The sequence below is a fragment of the Choristoneura fumiferana genome, chromosome Z (assembly GCF_025370935.1).
Source record: "Choristoneura fumiferana chromosome Z, NRCan_CFum_1, whole genome shotgun sequence".
Lineage (NCBI taxonomy): Eukaryota > Metazoa > Arthropoda > Insecta > Lepidoptera > Tortricidae > Choristoneura > Choristoneura fumiferana.
Window position 1 is genome coordinate 5,626,517 of NC_133472.1, and position 19,111 is coordinate 5,645,627.

General features: G+C 39.8%; 1 pseudogene; it reads right to left on the reverse strand.

The window, feature by feature from the left end:
• Window positions 1-19,111, reverse strand: part of LOC141441517 (uncharacterized) — an 81,616-nt pseudogene that overhangs the window by 13,720 nt on the left and 48,785 nt on the right.

Genomic DNA, 19,111 nt, shown 5'->3' on the forward strand with positions numbered 1-19,111 from the left:
CGAATTAACGGATTTATTTTTAAACATGGCTCGAAATTGCCAGTATTATTACATTATAAAAGAGTTTTTATTACTTAAAAAAGCAATGACATGTGGATTTTGCACCATGAGACTGAAAATGGAACGACGACGTTCAAATTGTATCAAAAGAGGACTATTAGCTAACTGGATCATTGGACCTTATACGGTCTGTAATAAAGTCAATTTTCCTGTGATGTCCCATACTTTTCGTTACTTTAGCTGCTACGCTTTGGTCGCTGCTAAACGGCGGGAATCCTTAGTATTAGCAATTATTGATATTATAATAACAAAATGGTCAAGTGCGAGTCGGACTCGTATATGAAGGGTTCCGTAAACAGTTCAGTAAAAGTTTTTCTTAAAATTCTTCTAATATAAGTTTTTTTTGCTGACTGTACTTTATGCCCCTGGTTACCAAAGTACTCGTCAAGACGACAAACGAGTCCAAACTCGATGCGGTCGTGTCGTATATCACAGAGTTCATATGGTCACCCGCTAGCTTTATCATCAGATCAACTCCATGTTATAATAATATTGCATTGTCATCGGATTTATACATGCGTTTAAAATTTCAGCTCAATCGGTTGAAGATATCCACTTTAAATTTGAGTTGAAAGATTCCACCCGAGCAAACATAGTTACATTAGGTACACTGCAAATAAATATAATGCTTGTAATAAGTTTTTCTTAAAAATATCATTTTTAATACAAGCTTTTTTCCCGAATGTACTTTTTGTTCACTGTACTTGCACTGTCGTCTAAACTACATATCTGTACCAAATTTCAAGTCGGTACTATTAACTATTGAGGAGTTCCCTCCTGCAGAGACGATCCTGGCAGGACCACCAAGATGTCACTACCAGATTATTGTTTTGTCACCAAATTTACATAAGTATGCCAAATTTCAAGTCGATTGGACCACTGGAAGTGGGTCAAATTTAGCTTCCAAGATTTGACCCAAACAAACAATAAATAAACAAATAAACAAACAGGACAAACTAAAGAAAAGCTTCTAAAAATATCGCCGAAATGTAAGCACTTGTGCAAGTATTTCGAAGAAAAAACAATTTGTATTCTCATCCTCTTTGGTTCTGGCTGTTTGCTTCTGAAGCCATTGCCCGCAACTTGCCGCGCGCGGCTAAAAAATATCTGTCAACTCTGTTCATTCGCGGGAAATTCGGCGGACTTCGTATGTAGTGTAATTAAATAATAAGAAGCTCGACTAGTGTGAATAAATTTTAAACTGTATTATAAACCCTGTAAATAGTGTTAAATACTTAGTATGTTTTTTTTTAGTGTAAAAAACAATAGGTAAACATAGTGATTAATACGGTGTGGATTTGGCCAGCGCTTTATCAAAGTTCATTGAGGTTTGTGGTTCATAAATTGCTTTATTAATTTTGCACAAAAACGAATAAACCACTCAATCAGACAGTCACTATATTATACTATCGAAGCTTTTATAATAGTTATTTATGTGGCTGGTGCATAATGAGAGGCATTAAAGCACGAGTGTGGTTTCATAATAAGATCACACGATTGTTTTAATGCCTAATTATGTATAGCCGCATACATAACTTTATCTACATGCATATCATAAGTTTTCCATAATATGTTCAGATATGGCCTGTATTTTTAAGTTAGTGTTACTGATAACTAGTTTGAAGTACCTACCAAAGCTTAAATAAAACAGATAATAAAAAACTAAAGTTTTATTTATAATAATAATTATTATCTACATGCATGTCATAAGTTTTCTACAATATGTACAGATATGCATTGTTAAAAAAAGTATTACCGATACTTTAATGTAAACATTAAGATGCACTGTACTTTAATGTGAACATTAAGATGCACCCGCAGATACCAGATTTCTTAATAAAGGCCATTTGATAGTCGTTTCTGAACATATAATAGGGAAGTTATGATATGCATGTAGATAAAACATCATTAAAATCGCAAACATAAAGGTAAATATTCAAACGACATAGCTACCCGTTGCTAAGGCGACAGAGTCTAATAAACGCCTAGCAACCAAAAAACGCTGAAAAAAAAACACGTTTCTTGTATAACGACCCCCTTTAATTTGTAACTTTATTTTATTTTTAGTATTTGTTGTTATAGCGGCCACAGTAATACATAATCTGTGAAAATTTCAAGTGTCTAACTTTTACGGCTTCAGAGAGAGCCCTGTGGCAGACGGACAGACAGACGGACAGACAGACGGACAGATAGACGGACAGACAGACTGACAGACATACATACAGACAGACAGCAGAGTCTCAGTAATAGGGTCCCGTTGGCACTTTTTGGGTACGGAACCCTTCAAACTTGGTATTTAGTTGACTTTCAATTGGATTATTGAAAAATCTATTACAATAGAGCGATCCCTGACTAAGAAACCTAATAAAGTTACCTGAGCAATTGGGTCAAAATTCTTTTCGTTGCATTGTTTCTGACCACTCTGTCACGATATTATTTATGTCTTCTAATTAAGAAATAAAAAAAAATGTTTAGCCAGTGTTTGTTATTTCGTGTTAACTAATTATTAACTAGAGAAAAATTAAAAATGCCACTAGGTTCCATATAAAAAAGTCCGTGCCATTTTTTCGGTGACAAAAGCAAGGCAATGAAAAGAATTTTGACCCAATTATTCACACGACGTAATTACGTAAAAATAAGAATTATAATATTGTAAAGGGAAATCTATTGGATATATTATTAAAAAATAAAAACCAGCAGTGTAATTTTTCAGTGGAACTTATAGTGCAAAATGTTAAAAGCTAAATTTGCGGTATCTCTGAAGTCGAAAAACAATTGGATTCTTTTAATATTCTAAGTAGTAGATAGGTACGTATACAGAAAGAATTTCAGACTGAGAAAATTTTCACAGAGAGCTAAACGATTTTCATATTTAGGTAAATAATACTTTACTTCTCGTAAAAAAAGTTGTTGGATTATTGTATAATTATAATGTGTATTACCTATTTTCATCATGTGCCAGGTTTCATAGGCGGGAGAATTAATCGGGTTACAAAACCTTCGTTGGTCGGAGTAAATAGTAGATTGATAACCAAGGGTGGAAAGTGATCCATTTCACCTGAGATATTTCTGGCGCTCGAACGAAGTGAGAGCGCCAATAATTCGAGGGGAAATGGGTAATTTCACCCGAGTTAGACATTCTACTTTTCATTTCGACTGTGAGGAAAGTAAAATAGCACAAAAAAATGAGAATATCATTAAATTGAATTTCAGTATTCAGTAAATTGAATTTACTTATATCCAACCTCCAACGGTACCTTTTCGACCTGGCCACTTGCCTCGGCCGAGTATAAAAAAAAATCGAGTTTTGTCACTACCAAGAAGTTTATATACCTACAAAACTGGAGGTTGAACGCTTTGAAGTTTGACCTTTATTACTTATTTATATATTCCATCTCTTTCTTAACCTAACTAAAGAAAGAGATGGAATATGTTCGTGACGTAATAAGGATCAAATTTCTTGTTTTAAACGGATGTTCGGCGTTCAACCTCCAGTGTTGTATATAAGCTCCTTGGCCACGACGTGCATCTAGATGGCCATGCCGAAAAGTGAAAAAAGTGGTCATTGACGTAACTGAATTATCTTCAACTCCATGGCTAATCGAAAAATTAAAAAAAAAATACTTTCCACCCTAGAGATGAAAACGCAATTTTCCACCCGGCTATCTACCCATGAAAATTAAACTTTCCGAACAGGAGAAATGAAAAGCAATTTTGCTAGTTTAAGTTACTGTTGCCATATCGGCCTTAATGTAGGCGCCATAGGCGCCCAACAATGAAGGCGCTACTATTGATGAATATCATGTGCTATAACGTGGGCGCCGCAGGCGCCCTATGGGCAAAGCGGCTGCACCGCTTTGACCTAAGTATGTCATCTCAACAGCCCTAAAAGCGGCGCAGCCGCTTTTAAATTGCTGGGACTATGACACATTCAGGTGCCCATTCAGTAATGACTTATATCAGATGACGCCGTTCCCCCACCTCCCCGACCAGCCTCCCTGTAAAATACTCGGGGGTATATATAGCCTCGGTAAAAAATTTCGTTGGCGCGATGCAGAACTTCGAAATTCAAAATTTCAGAACATTATAATTACCCAAAGAATACAAAAGGCCAGTATCATTCAACCACGTAGATTATAATAGATTTAGTCCGAATGCTAGGCTGCTCTTAATTTATCTCTGGCCGGCAAGATCGCTGATATCACGGCAAAGTACCTAGATACCTTTTTCAATTAGAAACTTTTTTATATAAGCTATATGACATGGAGCTGATCTGATGATGGAGTCAGAAGGTGGCCATCGGAGCTCTGTACAAAAATAACCCAGCCGTATCGACTTTAGGTTCGTTTAATTTTTCTTGACGAGTACTTTTATCCTAGATGGTATTCAAGGTCTGATGGAGTCAAAAGATGGTTAACAGAGCTCTGTACTAAAAGTACCCAGCCATATCGAGTTTAGGTTCTTTTAATTTATCTTGACGGTTATTTTGATCATCGATGGTATTCAGGGTTTGATGATGGAGTCAGAAGGTGGTTGACGGAGCTCTGTACTAAAACTACCCAGCCATATGGAGCTTAGGTTTGTTTAATTTGTCTTGACGAGTGCTTTCATCCTAGATGGTATTCAAGGTCTGATGATGGAATCAGAGGGTGGTTGACGGAGCTCTGTACTAAAACAACCCAGCCATATGGAGCTTAGGTTTGTTTAATTTGTCTTGACGAGTGCTTTGATCCTAGATGGTATTCAAGGTTTGATGATGGAGTCAGAAGGTGGTTGACGGAGCTCTGTACTAAAACAACCCAGCCATATGGAGCTTAGGTTTGTTTAATTTGTCTTGACGAGTGCTTTGATCCTAGATGGTATTCAAGGTCTGATGATGGAATAAGGTGGTTGACGAAGCTCTGTACTAAAACAACCCAGCCATACGGAGTTTAGGTTTGTTTAATTTGTCTTGACGAGTACTTTGATCCTAGATGGTATTCAAGGTTTGATGATGGAGTCAGAGGGTGGTTGACGGAGCTCTGTACTAAAACAACCCAGCCATATGGAGTTTAGGTTTGTTTAATTTGTCTTGACGAGTACTTTGATCCTAGATGGTATTCAAGGTCTGATGATGGAGTCAGAAGGTGGTTGACGGAGCTCTGTACTAAAACAACCCAGCCATATGGAGCTTAGGTTTGTTTAATTTGTCTTGACGAGTGCTTTGATCCCTAGATGATATTCAAGGTCTGATGATGGAATCAGGTGGTTGACGGAGCTCTGTACTAAAACAACTCGGCCATAACGAGTTTAGGTTTGTTTAATTTGTCTTGACGAGTACTTTGATCCTAGATGGTATTCAAGGTCTGATGATGGAGTCCAAAGGTGGTCGACAGAGCTCTGTACTAAAACTACCGAGCCATATGGAGCTTAGGTTCGTTTAATTTGTCTTGACGAGTACTTTGATCCTAGATGGTATTCAAGGTTTGATGATGGAGTCAGAAGGTGGTTGACGGAGCTCTGTACTAAAACAACCCAGCCATATGGAGCTTAGGTTTGTTTAATTTGTCTTGACGAGTGCTTTGATCCTAGATGGTATTCAAGGTCTGATGATGGAATAAGGTGGTTGACGGAGCTCTGTACTAAAACAACCCAGCCATATGGAGTTTAGGTTTGTTTAATTTGTCTTGACGAGTACTTTGATCCTAGATGGTATTCAAGGTCTGATGATGGAGTCCAAAGGTGGTCGACAGAGCTCTGTACTAAAACTACCCAGCCATATGGAGCTGAGCTTTGTTTAATTTGTCTTGACGAGTGCTTTGATCCTAGATGGTATTCAAGGTCTGATGGATGATGGAATCAGAGGGTGTTTGACGGAGCTCTGTACTAAAACAACCCAGCCATATGGAGTTTAGGTTTGTTTAATTTGTCTTGACGAGTACTTTGATCCTAGATGGTATTCAAGGTCTGATGATGGAGTCAGAAGGTGGTTGACGGAGCTCTGTACTAAAACAACCCAGCCATATGGAGCTTAGGTTTGTTTAATTTGTCTTGACGAGTGCTTTGATCCTAGATGGTATTCAAGGTCTGATGATGGAATCAGGTGGTTGACGGAGCTCTGTACTAAAACAACCCAGCCATAACGAGTTTAGGTTTGTTTAATTTGTCTTGACGAGTACTTTGATCCTAGATGGTATTCAAGGTCTGATGATGGAGTCCAAAGGTGGTCGACAGAGCTTTGTACTAAAACTACCCAGCCATATGGAGCTGAGCTTTGTTTAATTTGTCTTGACGAGTGCTTTGATCCTAGATGGTATTCAAGGTCTGATGGATGATGGAATCAGAGGGTGGTTGACGGAGCTCTGTACTAAAACTACCCAGCCATATCGAATTAAGGTTCGTCTAATTTATTTTGACGAGTATTTTGATCATATATGGTATTCAGGATCTGATGATGGAGTCAGATGGTGGTTCACGGCGCTCTGTACTAAAACAACACAGCCATATCGAGTTTAGGTTCGCTTAATTTGTCTTAACGAGTATTTGATCCTAGGCGTTATTCAAGGTCTGATGATGGAGTTAGTATGTACGGCGATATAGGAGAAAGAAAACTCTAAAATCAAACCTGGAACTGTTTCGTCACGGTGTGACGGGCCAGAGAAACCAGGGCCTAACGGGGAGAAGGGCTGGGACCGTAGGTTTGTAGGGCGGTGGGAGGTGGAGGGAGTGGCCCGGGTGATCAACGGTGCGGCGGCAGCTCCGGCAGGCACTCACCAGAACAGCAGGTCGGTGGCGTGCGTCCGCGCCTCGCTCCACGAGCGCGCGGCGTCCGCGGCGCACGGCCGCGCCTCGCCCTCGTCCGCGCCGGCCTCGCTCTCTGCGCAAACAAAAATCAAAATCAAAATGGTCCAAGGCATTTTTTTTTTTCAAGCATTACGTAATGCAATGTGGGGAGAGGGGGGAAGGTAGCGATGCATTAGAGGGGCGTGCGTCAGTTTTTTTTTTAAACGTTCATATTATAATGTCCTCAAAAGATTTGCATTATCAGTTGTTGTTCTTGGCAAATAAACAATAAGCTCTCGGTGATGTCTTGACGTTTCTAATGCCAAAGATCTATCGCGGTTAATCGGGGCAGTGCAACAAGTAAATTACATTAGGCACATTTAAGCCCAACACACACAGACGAAGGATGCGGGTCGGTAGCGGGCCGGGTAGGGACCGCGACCGGCCTAATCACATGGCGGTATATGAACGACATTACACGGGCGGTGTTTGTATCGCGCTGCCTTGACACACGCCACCTCTTGTCAAAGGATGCCGCGTGCGACGTACACAAGTGAATTTAGCAGTTTACATCGAAGTGCTGATACCAAAAATGTGGCTGGTCACCGATCCGAATCGCTCTCTGTGTCAATAAAACGAACCGCGCCGCTCACGCGTTATAAAAGACCCGACCCGCACACGCCCTCTGTGTGCGTTGCGCTTTACGCCTGGTATGACGCAGGGCGGTTTAATTTGACCGACTGATTTCTTGTATACAGGGTGTAACATTCATATTATGGGAAAGTCTGAAACTATAATACATACATACGAAGATCCGTTCTTAGGAACCATGTCATTGATTTTAATAACAAGAAAAACTGCAACCATACATTTTTAAAAACTTGTACTCAGCTCGGAAATAGAACCCGGATGTTTTGAAAATAAAACTTACACTACATAATAAAGAACATGAAACACAATGCCTTTTATTCATTCTAGATATCGTGTTTCATAGTAACATTTATTGCTTATGACCTTCACTACCGATATCGAAATAGGAATAATGTATGTTTTATTTTTCAAAACGACCGGGTTCCATTCCCGAACTGAGTAAAAGTTTTTTTTGTAAATGTATGAATGCAGTTTTTCTTCTTATTCAAATCGATGACATGGTTCCTAAGAAGAGATCTTCGTATGTCTTATAGTTTCAGACTTTCCCGTACTGACCGGTATATGAATGTTACATCCTGTATATCTTACCTTTTTATTTATTTTAATTCTTTTATCGGCTGGTAAGATTTTAATTTGGCTAGTGTATAACAGAGTTGGAGCTACGTACCTGCGGGCTCGCTCCGCGTCTCGTGCCGCGTCACTCCGAGCTGGAACGTGTCGGCGAGCGTCTTGCTGGGCTGGTAGCGGGACAGCGCCGCCGACGCTGCAGACAGCCTACTGTTAGCGCTAACTACACTATGTAGCTTACGAACGCAGGGGAGCTCTACTCCGAAAAGATTATTCGCAGTAGTACCTTTAGTTCCTATCCTTTCATAATAATAATTCTCCTTTTCGTACTGCCAAAGGAACTACTGAGAATAAGCTCTAACGAAAGTCGTGTCGTGCCCTAAGACTTAGAAGTTTAGATACGCCCTTGCCATACTTTGATCGCGCCGAAATCTGTCAACTCACTCACTCACTCACTCACGCATTTGGAATCATAACAGAGAAAAAATAGTGTTGGCAATTAGCGTAAGACAGAAAGAGCTGACAATACTTTCTCACTACCGCACCGTAGCGTCTAATATTCGCTGCGAAGGCATATTTTAAACTTCTAAATCTTATCGTTTCATCTCTCATACACTGTTAAATACTATTATCTAGCGTGAGCGGGACGGTATAATACCAAGTTTGAGGTTGGTTAGGAAGAAAGAATCCGGAATGATAGGGATTATGACACCAGTCCAGTGACGTATTTTTTTATGAGCTGACAAATTTGGCATCGCAAGTGTTAGTTATGACGTCACTTATGTTTACCAGAAATATAATTTTGCCATTGAAGCTTGTTCGCATAGAATCTATAAAATCAGAAGTTTTTATCTCATTAAATTCCCGCAGACCCGCGGTGTCGCAGATGGCGACTAAGAAACCTATTATGGCAGTGAAAAGACAGCATATAAGGTCGAAATGCAAACTCAGGACTTGTTTCACGAGTTACAGATATGTCCCTCGTATTTTATACGATAGATATTTATGATGTCGTCTTTATTTATTTCGTAGGAATAAACAGAGACAATTTCACAACAGGTATTGCGGCATGAAATACAAGGAGTTCATCGGAGTAGCGGAAGGCGTCCAAATAAACGAATGAGCTGTGCACAATTTCAGATACTTAAAATAATTCACAAGCACTATTTTTCTGTTTGGCAAAAAAAATGGCAAGCGAGCGAAGCGTCACACAAAGAGTTTAACGAGCGAAGCGAGGATTTTTATATAATGTTCAATGAAGCAAAATGTCAGCCTAAATAAAATAAAAAATAGAAATCGCTTCTGAAGTCCATACATTTAATACAGTAAAATTGTATAATTTATCAATAAGTCAACTAAATAAATCAAAGGACTGCGTTTATGCCTACGCAAAGCGCATAGCAGATACGAGATACGAGTAAAATCGGGCAAGATCGGAAGCGTTCGGGAATGTTCGGGAGTCATTAGACGAACGTCTCGTCAGGGACGACGGGTATCGGCGGCGCTAGGCGGAGCACCACGGTGCGCACGCGTCGCGTCAACACTTGAACAAGGCATACCATAATGAACCATCAGCCAGCATCCCACAAACACTGGTATATCGATTTACTAGATGGCGGTTTAGGTCTGTCAGACATTTGTGTCACGTTTGGGGTTAACGCCATCTAGCGACAGTTTTTCCTTCACAAAACCCTTATTGGTATACTTTTCATAAACTGTCGAAACGTGATCAAGAGCGTTTATACCTGCTGAGCTGGCAACGTTGCATTTTTGTTCGTTTTTCTCGATTATTCCATGAAAATATAATGAAAATTAAATATGTGGTCCGATGGAACTCTTCTTAATATATAACTTAATGTGTCTACTCCAATAATTATTCGTGAAAGACTTTTATTTTCTTTAAAAACCGTTCATTAATTCGTTTTTAAAGGATATAAAAGTCTATCACGAATAATCTCATACAATTTTATGGAATAATCGAGAAAAACTAACAAAAATACCACGTTGGCAGCTCAGCAGGTATAAACGCTCTTAAGAGAGAAATAGAACGTGTAATACAGTCACCAGCACCAATATCTGACACAACAAAGCGTGCATAAATGTCTGATACGACTTTGTTTACAAATAGAATAGGCCGGTAGGACGTGTCAGGTATTTTTGAACGCTCCTCTGTGGCAGATATTAATGCAGGTGACTGTACATACATATTTTTGAAGAATTTTTACATTAACTGTTACGGTACAGTACAGTAGGGTTAAGTCGCTTGGCAGATCGCAGTTGCAAGCTTTTTTAACTTTCTTAGATAAACAGCATTGTATTGTGTAAGTAAAAATGTTGCATATCGAATAGCATACACTTCTAGTTTTCGGATTGACTTTAAACTTGGTACAAACAGGGGTCTAGGCATCGAATACGACTTTGTTTCGGTATCGAGACCCTTGGATCCGTGGGGTCCTAGCGCTTTAAAGCTTCATAAGAAAATGATAAAGAGGCGATCTACTAATAGACAACAGGAGACCAAAGAGCTGGAAGCTTCCTCAGGCAAGGAATCAGATTAGCTATTCAGAGCGGCAACGCTGCCAGCATCTTCGGAAGCTTGCCTAGGGGAACTCGTCTATAAAATTGTTTCGTTATTTTCTCATGTACGTACTTTTAAGTTTAGGATAGTTCTATGTTCGGTAACATAATAGTTTCGATGACAATGCAAGTGTAAGTCAGCGAAGAATAAGCACACGCAGTCAGCACAAAGATTATAAAGATTTCGTCATGACCTTATTTACTTTGAAGGCTTATTAAATTTTAGAACAATGCAAACCAATCATAATTAACAGCACATTCGGAACATATTCACGACTTAAAATAATTAATTATGTTTGTTATGAAGAACGCATGTGATTTTCTAATATAATGGACAGAAATATTTTGAAATAATTCCGATCCGCATTGGCGATCCCTTACTCCATATAGCGAATCTACTGTGTTAAAAATGTACTTGTGATGTGGGTATAGATATCATCTAATAATATTGTAAATCTGTTTAAAATATATATAAACTAGCTTTTGCCCGCGGCTTCGCCCGCGTGGAATTCGGTTATCGCGCGCTGTTCCCTCAGGAACTGTGCATTTTTCTGGGATAAAAAGTAGCCTATGTCACTCGCTGGCCCATAAACTATCTCTATGCCAAAAATCACGTTGATCCGTCGCTCTGTTTCGACGTGAAAGACGGACAAACATATAAACAAACACACACACTTTCGCATTTATAATATTAGTAGATATGGATGCGATAAAAACGGTGCGCATACGGTGCGTCACTGCGATTCCGTGCCGTCACCGTTTTTTACGCAGCGGTTTGGTCGCACCTTTATGTGACACAGAGATGTCAGTGTCAAATGGAACTCGCGATACTATAGTTAAGAGTCATTCACGATGACGCGTGCCGTGGTTCTTATTACAATGTCATTAAGTCTAACTTTGACAAAATCACGCGTCTTCGTGGATGGCACTAGGTGTAGCATCAACCGCCTGTCACAGAAACCCTCGTTACAACAGTTCTTAAGTAAAACACAAATAATACAATCGCTTTGCAACATTCATTAATTTCCTCGTTGAGTTTCTTGCCGGATTCTTCTCAACAAGAGGTTTTTCTGAACCGGTGGTAGTTTTTCTTTGACATTCATAAGTGCTTGTTATACTTTAATTCAATGGACACTCATCATCACCATCATCCCAGCTTATATACGTCCCACCGCTGGGCACAGGGCTCCTCTCAGAATCAGCTCAGGGCTCAGGGGCTTGGGCCGTAGCTCCCACGCGGGCCCAGTGCGGATTGGGAACTTCGCACACACCATTGAATAGCTTCGCAGGTTTGTTTGTGCAGGTTTAATACGTTTTCCGTCACCTTAAAGCTCGTGGTAAATTTCAAATGTAAATGGACATTTCAATATTCAATACAAAGATAGTATCTAGTTCTTTGTCATAACTTTCGCTCGTGCCCAGCTGGTTGCGTACCTATATGAGTGTTGGAAGCGAGAGCGGAGACGTGCGCGGGCGCGGAGGCGGGAGCGGCCGCGGGCGACGCTATGTCCTCGCACAGCGACGTCTCAGAGGGGTACTCGAATGTGCGCGTCAAGGAATCGTCGAACTGGATCTTGAGCTGAAACGTAGGTACATCGACAGTTAAGTTTTCAGTTTTCGCCGAATAAGCTTTTGCAAGAAATGACGTTTGACCGAACGTTTGCTTTCCTGAAATGTTTGTTTGTCTGATAACTCCCGATGTTGTTGTAATTTACTCCGCTTAATAATGAGGTTTTTAAATTTCCTCCGCCCAAATGTAACCTTAATCTTCGTTAGAATGTTCGTTTTTTATAATACAGTATCGATAAGTATGTACGTATGTATGTAAACTCTTTATTGCACAAAAGAAAACAAACAAAAATACAATAAAGAGCTTACTCTTTTATCAAAGGGCTGGCAACGCATCCGTAAGGCAGCGTTTCCACCACTTATGTTCGAGGAATATGTTTTTCATTAAACAATAGAGAAGCTTCATTTACCTATCCTCGCACAGCACAGCTCTAGTGGAAAAAGCCGAGCGGAGCGAGGGTAGGTAAATAAAGTTCATGCATCTCTGGTGGAAACGCCGCTTTAGGAAAGCAAGGATAAAAATCCCTAAATAACTTTAATATGTACAACTGAATTTTACAGCGCATTGTTTTTTTTTTATTTTAATGCTGTAGTTTTTAAATTGATGAATTAATTAGTTAATCTTATATTGAGCCATCAACAACCACACCGTGCCGTAAAAATCACAAACTTCAACACCACACGCACCTCTAGCTACACACGTCTCTTTCTAACCACCCAAGGCGGCGAGGGACGGACGGCACAAGGTATGAAACGGCAGGTCGGCACGGGTCGCGGAGCCGAAATAATTGTAACATGCGAGTACGCAGGCTCGGGCGTAGTAAGCAAGATACAATCCTAGTGCAGATTAGAAGACCACAAACGCACATACATGAAATAATAATATACTCGTATTATATAATCTACTGGCGTGGAGCCAAAATTTTCGTTGAGCCTCAACAGCTTCAGCTCTTTGACTTTTCACTTTTGAAAAACAATGAAAAAAAAAACCAATGCTTATACTTAATTCCTAAAGTTGTTTTTTTACAAGACGACGAAAATAAACGTTCATTAGATACATAGTTATCGTTCAGTACGAGTTCGTATTAATATTTTTTAATTCGTAATTGAAACGTCCATCCTTTATCTCGATAAGTATTTCAAAAATATATAAAATAATAGGCAACACTCACTTATGTGTACATTTTTTTACCTACGAATGGGGATTTTCTGCCCTGCCTATCCGTACCTTGTTGAGCGTGAAGGACACCACAATAGAAAAAACTCTCTCTACGTGTATGTGTGTAGGTATATTAAAATTACTGTCAAACAATAAAATTTAGCGTTTCATACATTCAGTTACAAAAGGAAAACCCTAAAAACCTAATGAAAAAAATACAAGGTCTACAAGTTTTTTTTCTAGAATCTGAAAAATAGTAGATTGTACAATAAGACTAGATTGAGCTATTTTACCCGAGACGTTCATATAGCCACCCGAGCCGGTACGGCGAGGCTTGAGGGGTTACGGCATGGGTGGATAGACATCTCTAGGGGAAAATGGGTTTTATGCTCAAGTTTTACACTTTACTTTTCACTTTGATTGCGAGGAAATTAAACAGCAACAGTGGAAACAATCATTGATTTATAAATATAAATAACGAAATATTAATAAATAAATATTGTTAAACTTTATTTGTTTGTGCTTGTTGTTGACACCTGATTGCCTTCGACGATTTTACTTTTTGCACTAGAGCATAAAAAAACAATTTATGATGCGTAGATCCAGCATAAAATACGAAGTTTACGATCATGAAGTGAAAATGAAATTTTTAACATTAACTTATTAATTTCCGTTTCCAACAGTGGTCAGGATGCTTACCCTGGCCGTCCGCTGTCTGTCGGGCCTGCACGGCATGGAGGACTTGCCGTTGATGAGCACGTTGTCGTTGATGAACCGGACCGAGCACGGCGAGGGCGGCCCGCTCTCCTCCTCGCCCTCCGACCCCGAGTCCCGCGCGAGCGCTTCCGGCCGGAGCACCACCACGCCGGGGTCCGTTGCCTGGAACGAGATTGAGACACTGTTGTAGAAAGACAGAGAGTGATGGTTAATAGTATATTTTACTACAAGATTTATTCATTATATAAAATTGCCCTCTTGTATAAATATTGCTTTGCCCAACAGGGTCCGTGGTGATCGCATATCCTTTGTAACATCTTGTAAACATACATTGTGGAAGGGTAATAAAGCATTGAGTATTGAGAGCGTGATTGAAAGCATAAAACGAGCCATTTTACACGAAACGTTCATATGGCCACCCGAGCTGGTACAAGACACGTTAAGTCAGGGGGAAATGGGGTTAGAGCGAGAAAATAGTCGATAATCGCTTCCACGTCGGCGGTGGGACAAGTGGCATGCACTCGAGGCATCTGTGGACACTTTTTGCAGCGAGGAATGCCCGGCGGAGACCGGTCCGACGGGACGCATACGGATGCAGTTCTGATGCACAAAGCAACTAAATGGCGGAAGACAATGGCCACAATGGACGAGAGAAACGTCTGAGTAGTGCGTGTATGTATATCCTATTTCCTACTAATCCTACTAATATTATAAATGCGAAAGTTTGTGAGAATACATTTGAGTGTGCGTATGTTTAATGTGTTTTAAATTCAAATCATTTTATTCCGTAAATAGGCCGCCCGTCATTTTGTCATTTTTAGGGTTCCGTACCCAAAGGGCGCCAACGGAACCCTATATTACTGAGACTCCGGTGTCTGTCTGTCTGTCTGTCCGTCCGCCTGTCACAGGGCTCTATCTCTTGAGACGTACGTAATAGTTACACTTGAAATTTTCACAGATACTTATTAAGTATTACTGTGGCCGCTATAACAACAAATATTAAAAATATAATAAAATAAACGGTGTACTGCCTTTTCGGCGAAATATGTTTCGCCAAATTTCACTTAGCAACCAATCTTTCGCCAAAGTTTAATTTGGCAAACAATTCGTTGGCATAACTTTACTACGCATTTTTCTTATTACGCAACAATTTTATATTGCAAAATTTTACTTCATCACACTTTTATGTGGCAAATAATTATGTAGCAAATGATTGGCTAAGGCGAATAACAAATTGTCAAATAACATTTGGCCAATTTTTAAATTGCAAAGTTTTACTTCAAAATTTGTGCGAGCGAGCGAAGCGAGCGAGCAAGACGGCTCGGAGCAGAAGCGACTTGGATAGTTTAGGTTCAGAAGGCTAAGGCGGGAGCGAAGCGGAGCGTAGCTCCCGCCTTAGCCTTCGATGTTAGGTTTTTTTTATAGCAGCCAGGATAACTGCCACTAGGAAAGTAGGTTGTATGCCATTCAATATGTTGCTAAGTTAAGGTATGCCAATCAATACGTTTGACCAAAACATAAACGACATCTTAAAAAAATCCCAGATAATAATTTGCATAATAATAATTTATCAAATGATTAGTTGGGAAATGATATCAGTGCGAAATGTTGAATTGGGAAATAACATTTCGCCTAAATAAAAATATGGGATAAATAGTTTGGGAGCTAATAATTTGCTATTTAATTTTCGCCGAATCATTAGTAAACCAAAATAAACATAGGGGTGGGGGGGGGTCATGCAAGAAACGTGCAGGTGGTAGGACCTTGTGCAAGGTCCGCCCAGATTGCTACCACCATCTTGCTCGCTAATCCTGCCGTGAAGCAGCAGTGCTTGCACTGTTGTGTTTCGGCGTGCAGAGTAAGACAGCCGGTGAAATTACTGGCACTTGAGGTATCCCATCTTAGGCCTCTAGGTTGGCAACGCATCTGCAATACCCCTGGTGTTACAGATGTTTATGGGCGTTGGTGATCTCTTACCATCAGAAGACCCACTTGCTCGTTTGCCATCCAACCGATTAAAAAAAAAGGTGATTGTTTTGCCGAATTCTGCTTGATATTAATAACGACAACAGGTAGACGCTTGAAATATTCACACCTCCCTTCAAAATAAATAATTGAATTAAAATAAAATAAATATTTAAGGGGGGCTCCCATACAACAAAGTTGACTTTTTGCCGTTTTTTGCTAATGTCTTATGTTGTATAGATAATGGTACGGAACCCTTCGTGCGCGAGTCCGACTCGCACTTGTTTTTTAAACTACCAGCGCATTCGGAAATACCATTATCGCCAAGAAGAATGGCGCAAGAAACTTGACAGGAACCATTTTTTTTATAATAATGTATTACAAATAAAATACTTATAAACTAGATTATAAAATTAAAAAAAAAGAAAAAAATTGCTCGTAAAAAAACCGGAACTTGGAATCCATTCGTTAATGTATCAATTTTTCGCCTCTCGTGAGCGCGGCCGACTCTTTTTTTTTTTATAAAACGAGGGGGCAAACGAGCAGACGGGTCACCTGATGGAAAGCGATCACCGTCGCCCATGGACACCCGCAACACGAGGGGAATCACAGGTGCGTTGCCAACCCTTTAAGGAATTGATAGGCTCGTTTTTTAAAGATCCCTAAGTTGTAACGCTCCGGGAATGTTGCGCTGTAAGACTCTTGCACGGAGGCCTCACCATCTCTATAGCCGTGGTCCCGAGCGACCTTAGGTACACGTGGTCGCTCGGGACTGCGCATTTGTCAATCAAACAGAAAAATTACAAAGACGAAGCGCGTCAAAGCTCTTCCGCGGCGTCATGCCGTGCTAAACAGTGTCGCACGGCATGGCGTCACGCCCAATTTTTTTACAATTTCTGAACATCTAACTGACATAATACATAATTGGAATTTTCAAGACACTATGCCCTATTAACATAATAAAATAAATATCATGGGACACTTGACAACTAAATATAGGTAGAGTCATTCACGATGTCGCGGGCCGTGGTTCTTATTACAATGTCATTAATGTCTAATTATGACAAAATCACGCGTCTTCGTGGATGGCACTAGGTATACATACTTAAATTAAACATCCAAGACCCGAAAACAAACATTCGCATTATTCATACGAATATTAGCCCTGGCCGGGACTCGAACCCGGGACCTCAAGCTTCGTAGTCAGGTTCTCTAACCACTTGGCCATCCGGTCGTCTAACAATTGTAATAACAATTTAGCAACTCGAACTACGTGTACAGTCAAATAACTGATTCACGTGTCAGGGTGACCTTTGTACTACTAATGCCATGTTGACATCCCACACATCTAACAAATCGGTTATGAAAAGGTTTTTTAAAAATATCTGCACACGCTTCTACACCGCTAACAATAACAATAGAGTCGTGTTCAGATATTTTTGATCATATTTTTGCTTACAAGTTTATGAACTCAACTGTACGCGATTCAGTTTCCTCGACTATAAATAGCCCGCGGTTGCGTGTCATCACCACGTATCGGCTGACAAATAAACCTACTAAACAATTTATTGAGAGCGACTGCACTGCGTTGAGAACAATTATGTGTCACTCGCCTTTTTAGGGTTCCATAGTCAACTAGGAACCCTTCTAGTTCCGCCATGTCTGTCCGTCTGTCTGTCTGTCCATCCGCGGCTATGCTCAGAGACTGTTAGTACTAGAAAGCTGTAATTTTGCCATGAATATACATACCAGTCACGCCGACAGTGGTAAAACATAAATAATTTTTTTTTTTAGGGTAACCTCCCATGGACGTAAAGTGGGGCTGAATTTTTTTTTCTCGACAAACCCTATTATCGTTACATAGGTCTTTTAAAACCATTGGGGGGTTGCCAGGACGATTTTTCTATTCATTGATTTGCTTGCGAAATATTCAACTTTAAAGTGCAAATTTTCATTTCAATTGAGCGTCCCCCTCACCTCTCTAAAATCTACTGTCAGGTGGAAAATTTGAAAAAACTCAGGATGGTATTAAATACATCAAATTTACAACGAAAATTATAATGGCTAAGATTTCTTGACAATATTAGTAGTTTTAAGAGTAAATAGCTGCCTAAGGTATAAAATATACCTAAGCTTGGAAGCTTCGCTCTGCTGCTTACCTTGGAAAATTTCTGGTGATCAATCTAGGTTCAATAAAGAATTAATGTAGTATTGAACCAACTGAATCGTAAAAAAAAATACCAGGTAGGTATTTTTTCCAGTGCATACACAAAAAAAAACATTCGCCTTTATACCTAATATTAGTAGGATATCCAAAATGTCACGCAGCAAAGATGTTCCAATACGAAATTAGAATAACTCGGGAATCTCAACGCAACTGCTAAAACAAGAGAAGCCGCGGGCAGTGGCTGGTCTTAATATAAAAACATTAGGTTATTACTTCTTTAGTCACCAGGATAATGTTACTAGGTTATGTGGAGACAAACGTATTATCGTTTAGCACTACAGCGCCCATGACTGGAGATGGTAAAAGACGGTGTTTTTTCATTTTCAATGCAAGCTGTTTAGGGTCCCTACTTCGAAAGGAAAAAACGGAACCCTTATAGGATCACTTTGTTGTACGTCCGTCCGGCTGTCGCTCTGTCTATCTATCAAGAATTCAGACCCTTTAACTCGGCAACGCGTAGGGGTATCGAATCGAGTTGAAATTAAAACTATACATATACTTAGGTTTAAACTTTCTTCAAGCTATGAAAAATTTAAACTTCTAACTCAACGCAATCAAAGGATACAATCATTAAAAAGGTGTTTTCATACAAATTGCCTTAATCTAATAATTATAGGATAATACGTTCTATGATAATACATTTTATCGACACGCTCTTTGGCTCAACAGAACCATTCAACAAGCTTAGGTCTATCGAGATTAATAGGTTAAGTTAGGTTACTATTGCATCAAGGCGCGTTCTAACTACGCGGAGGAGCTCCGTCGCCTCTGTCACGTGATAGTTCACAGAAGTCCACATTTTTTTTTAATTCTTTCTTTTGTAAGAATCCAGTACTAATGTAGTAATAAAATAAAAC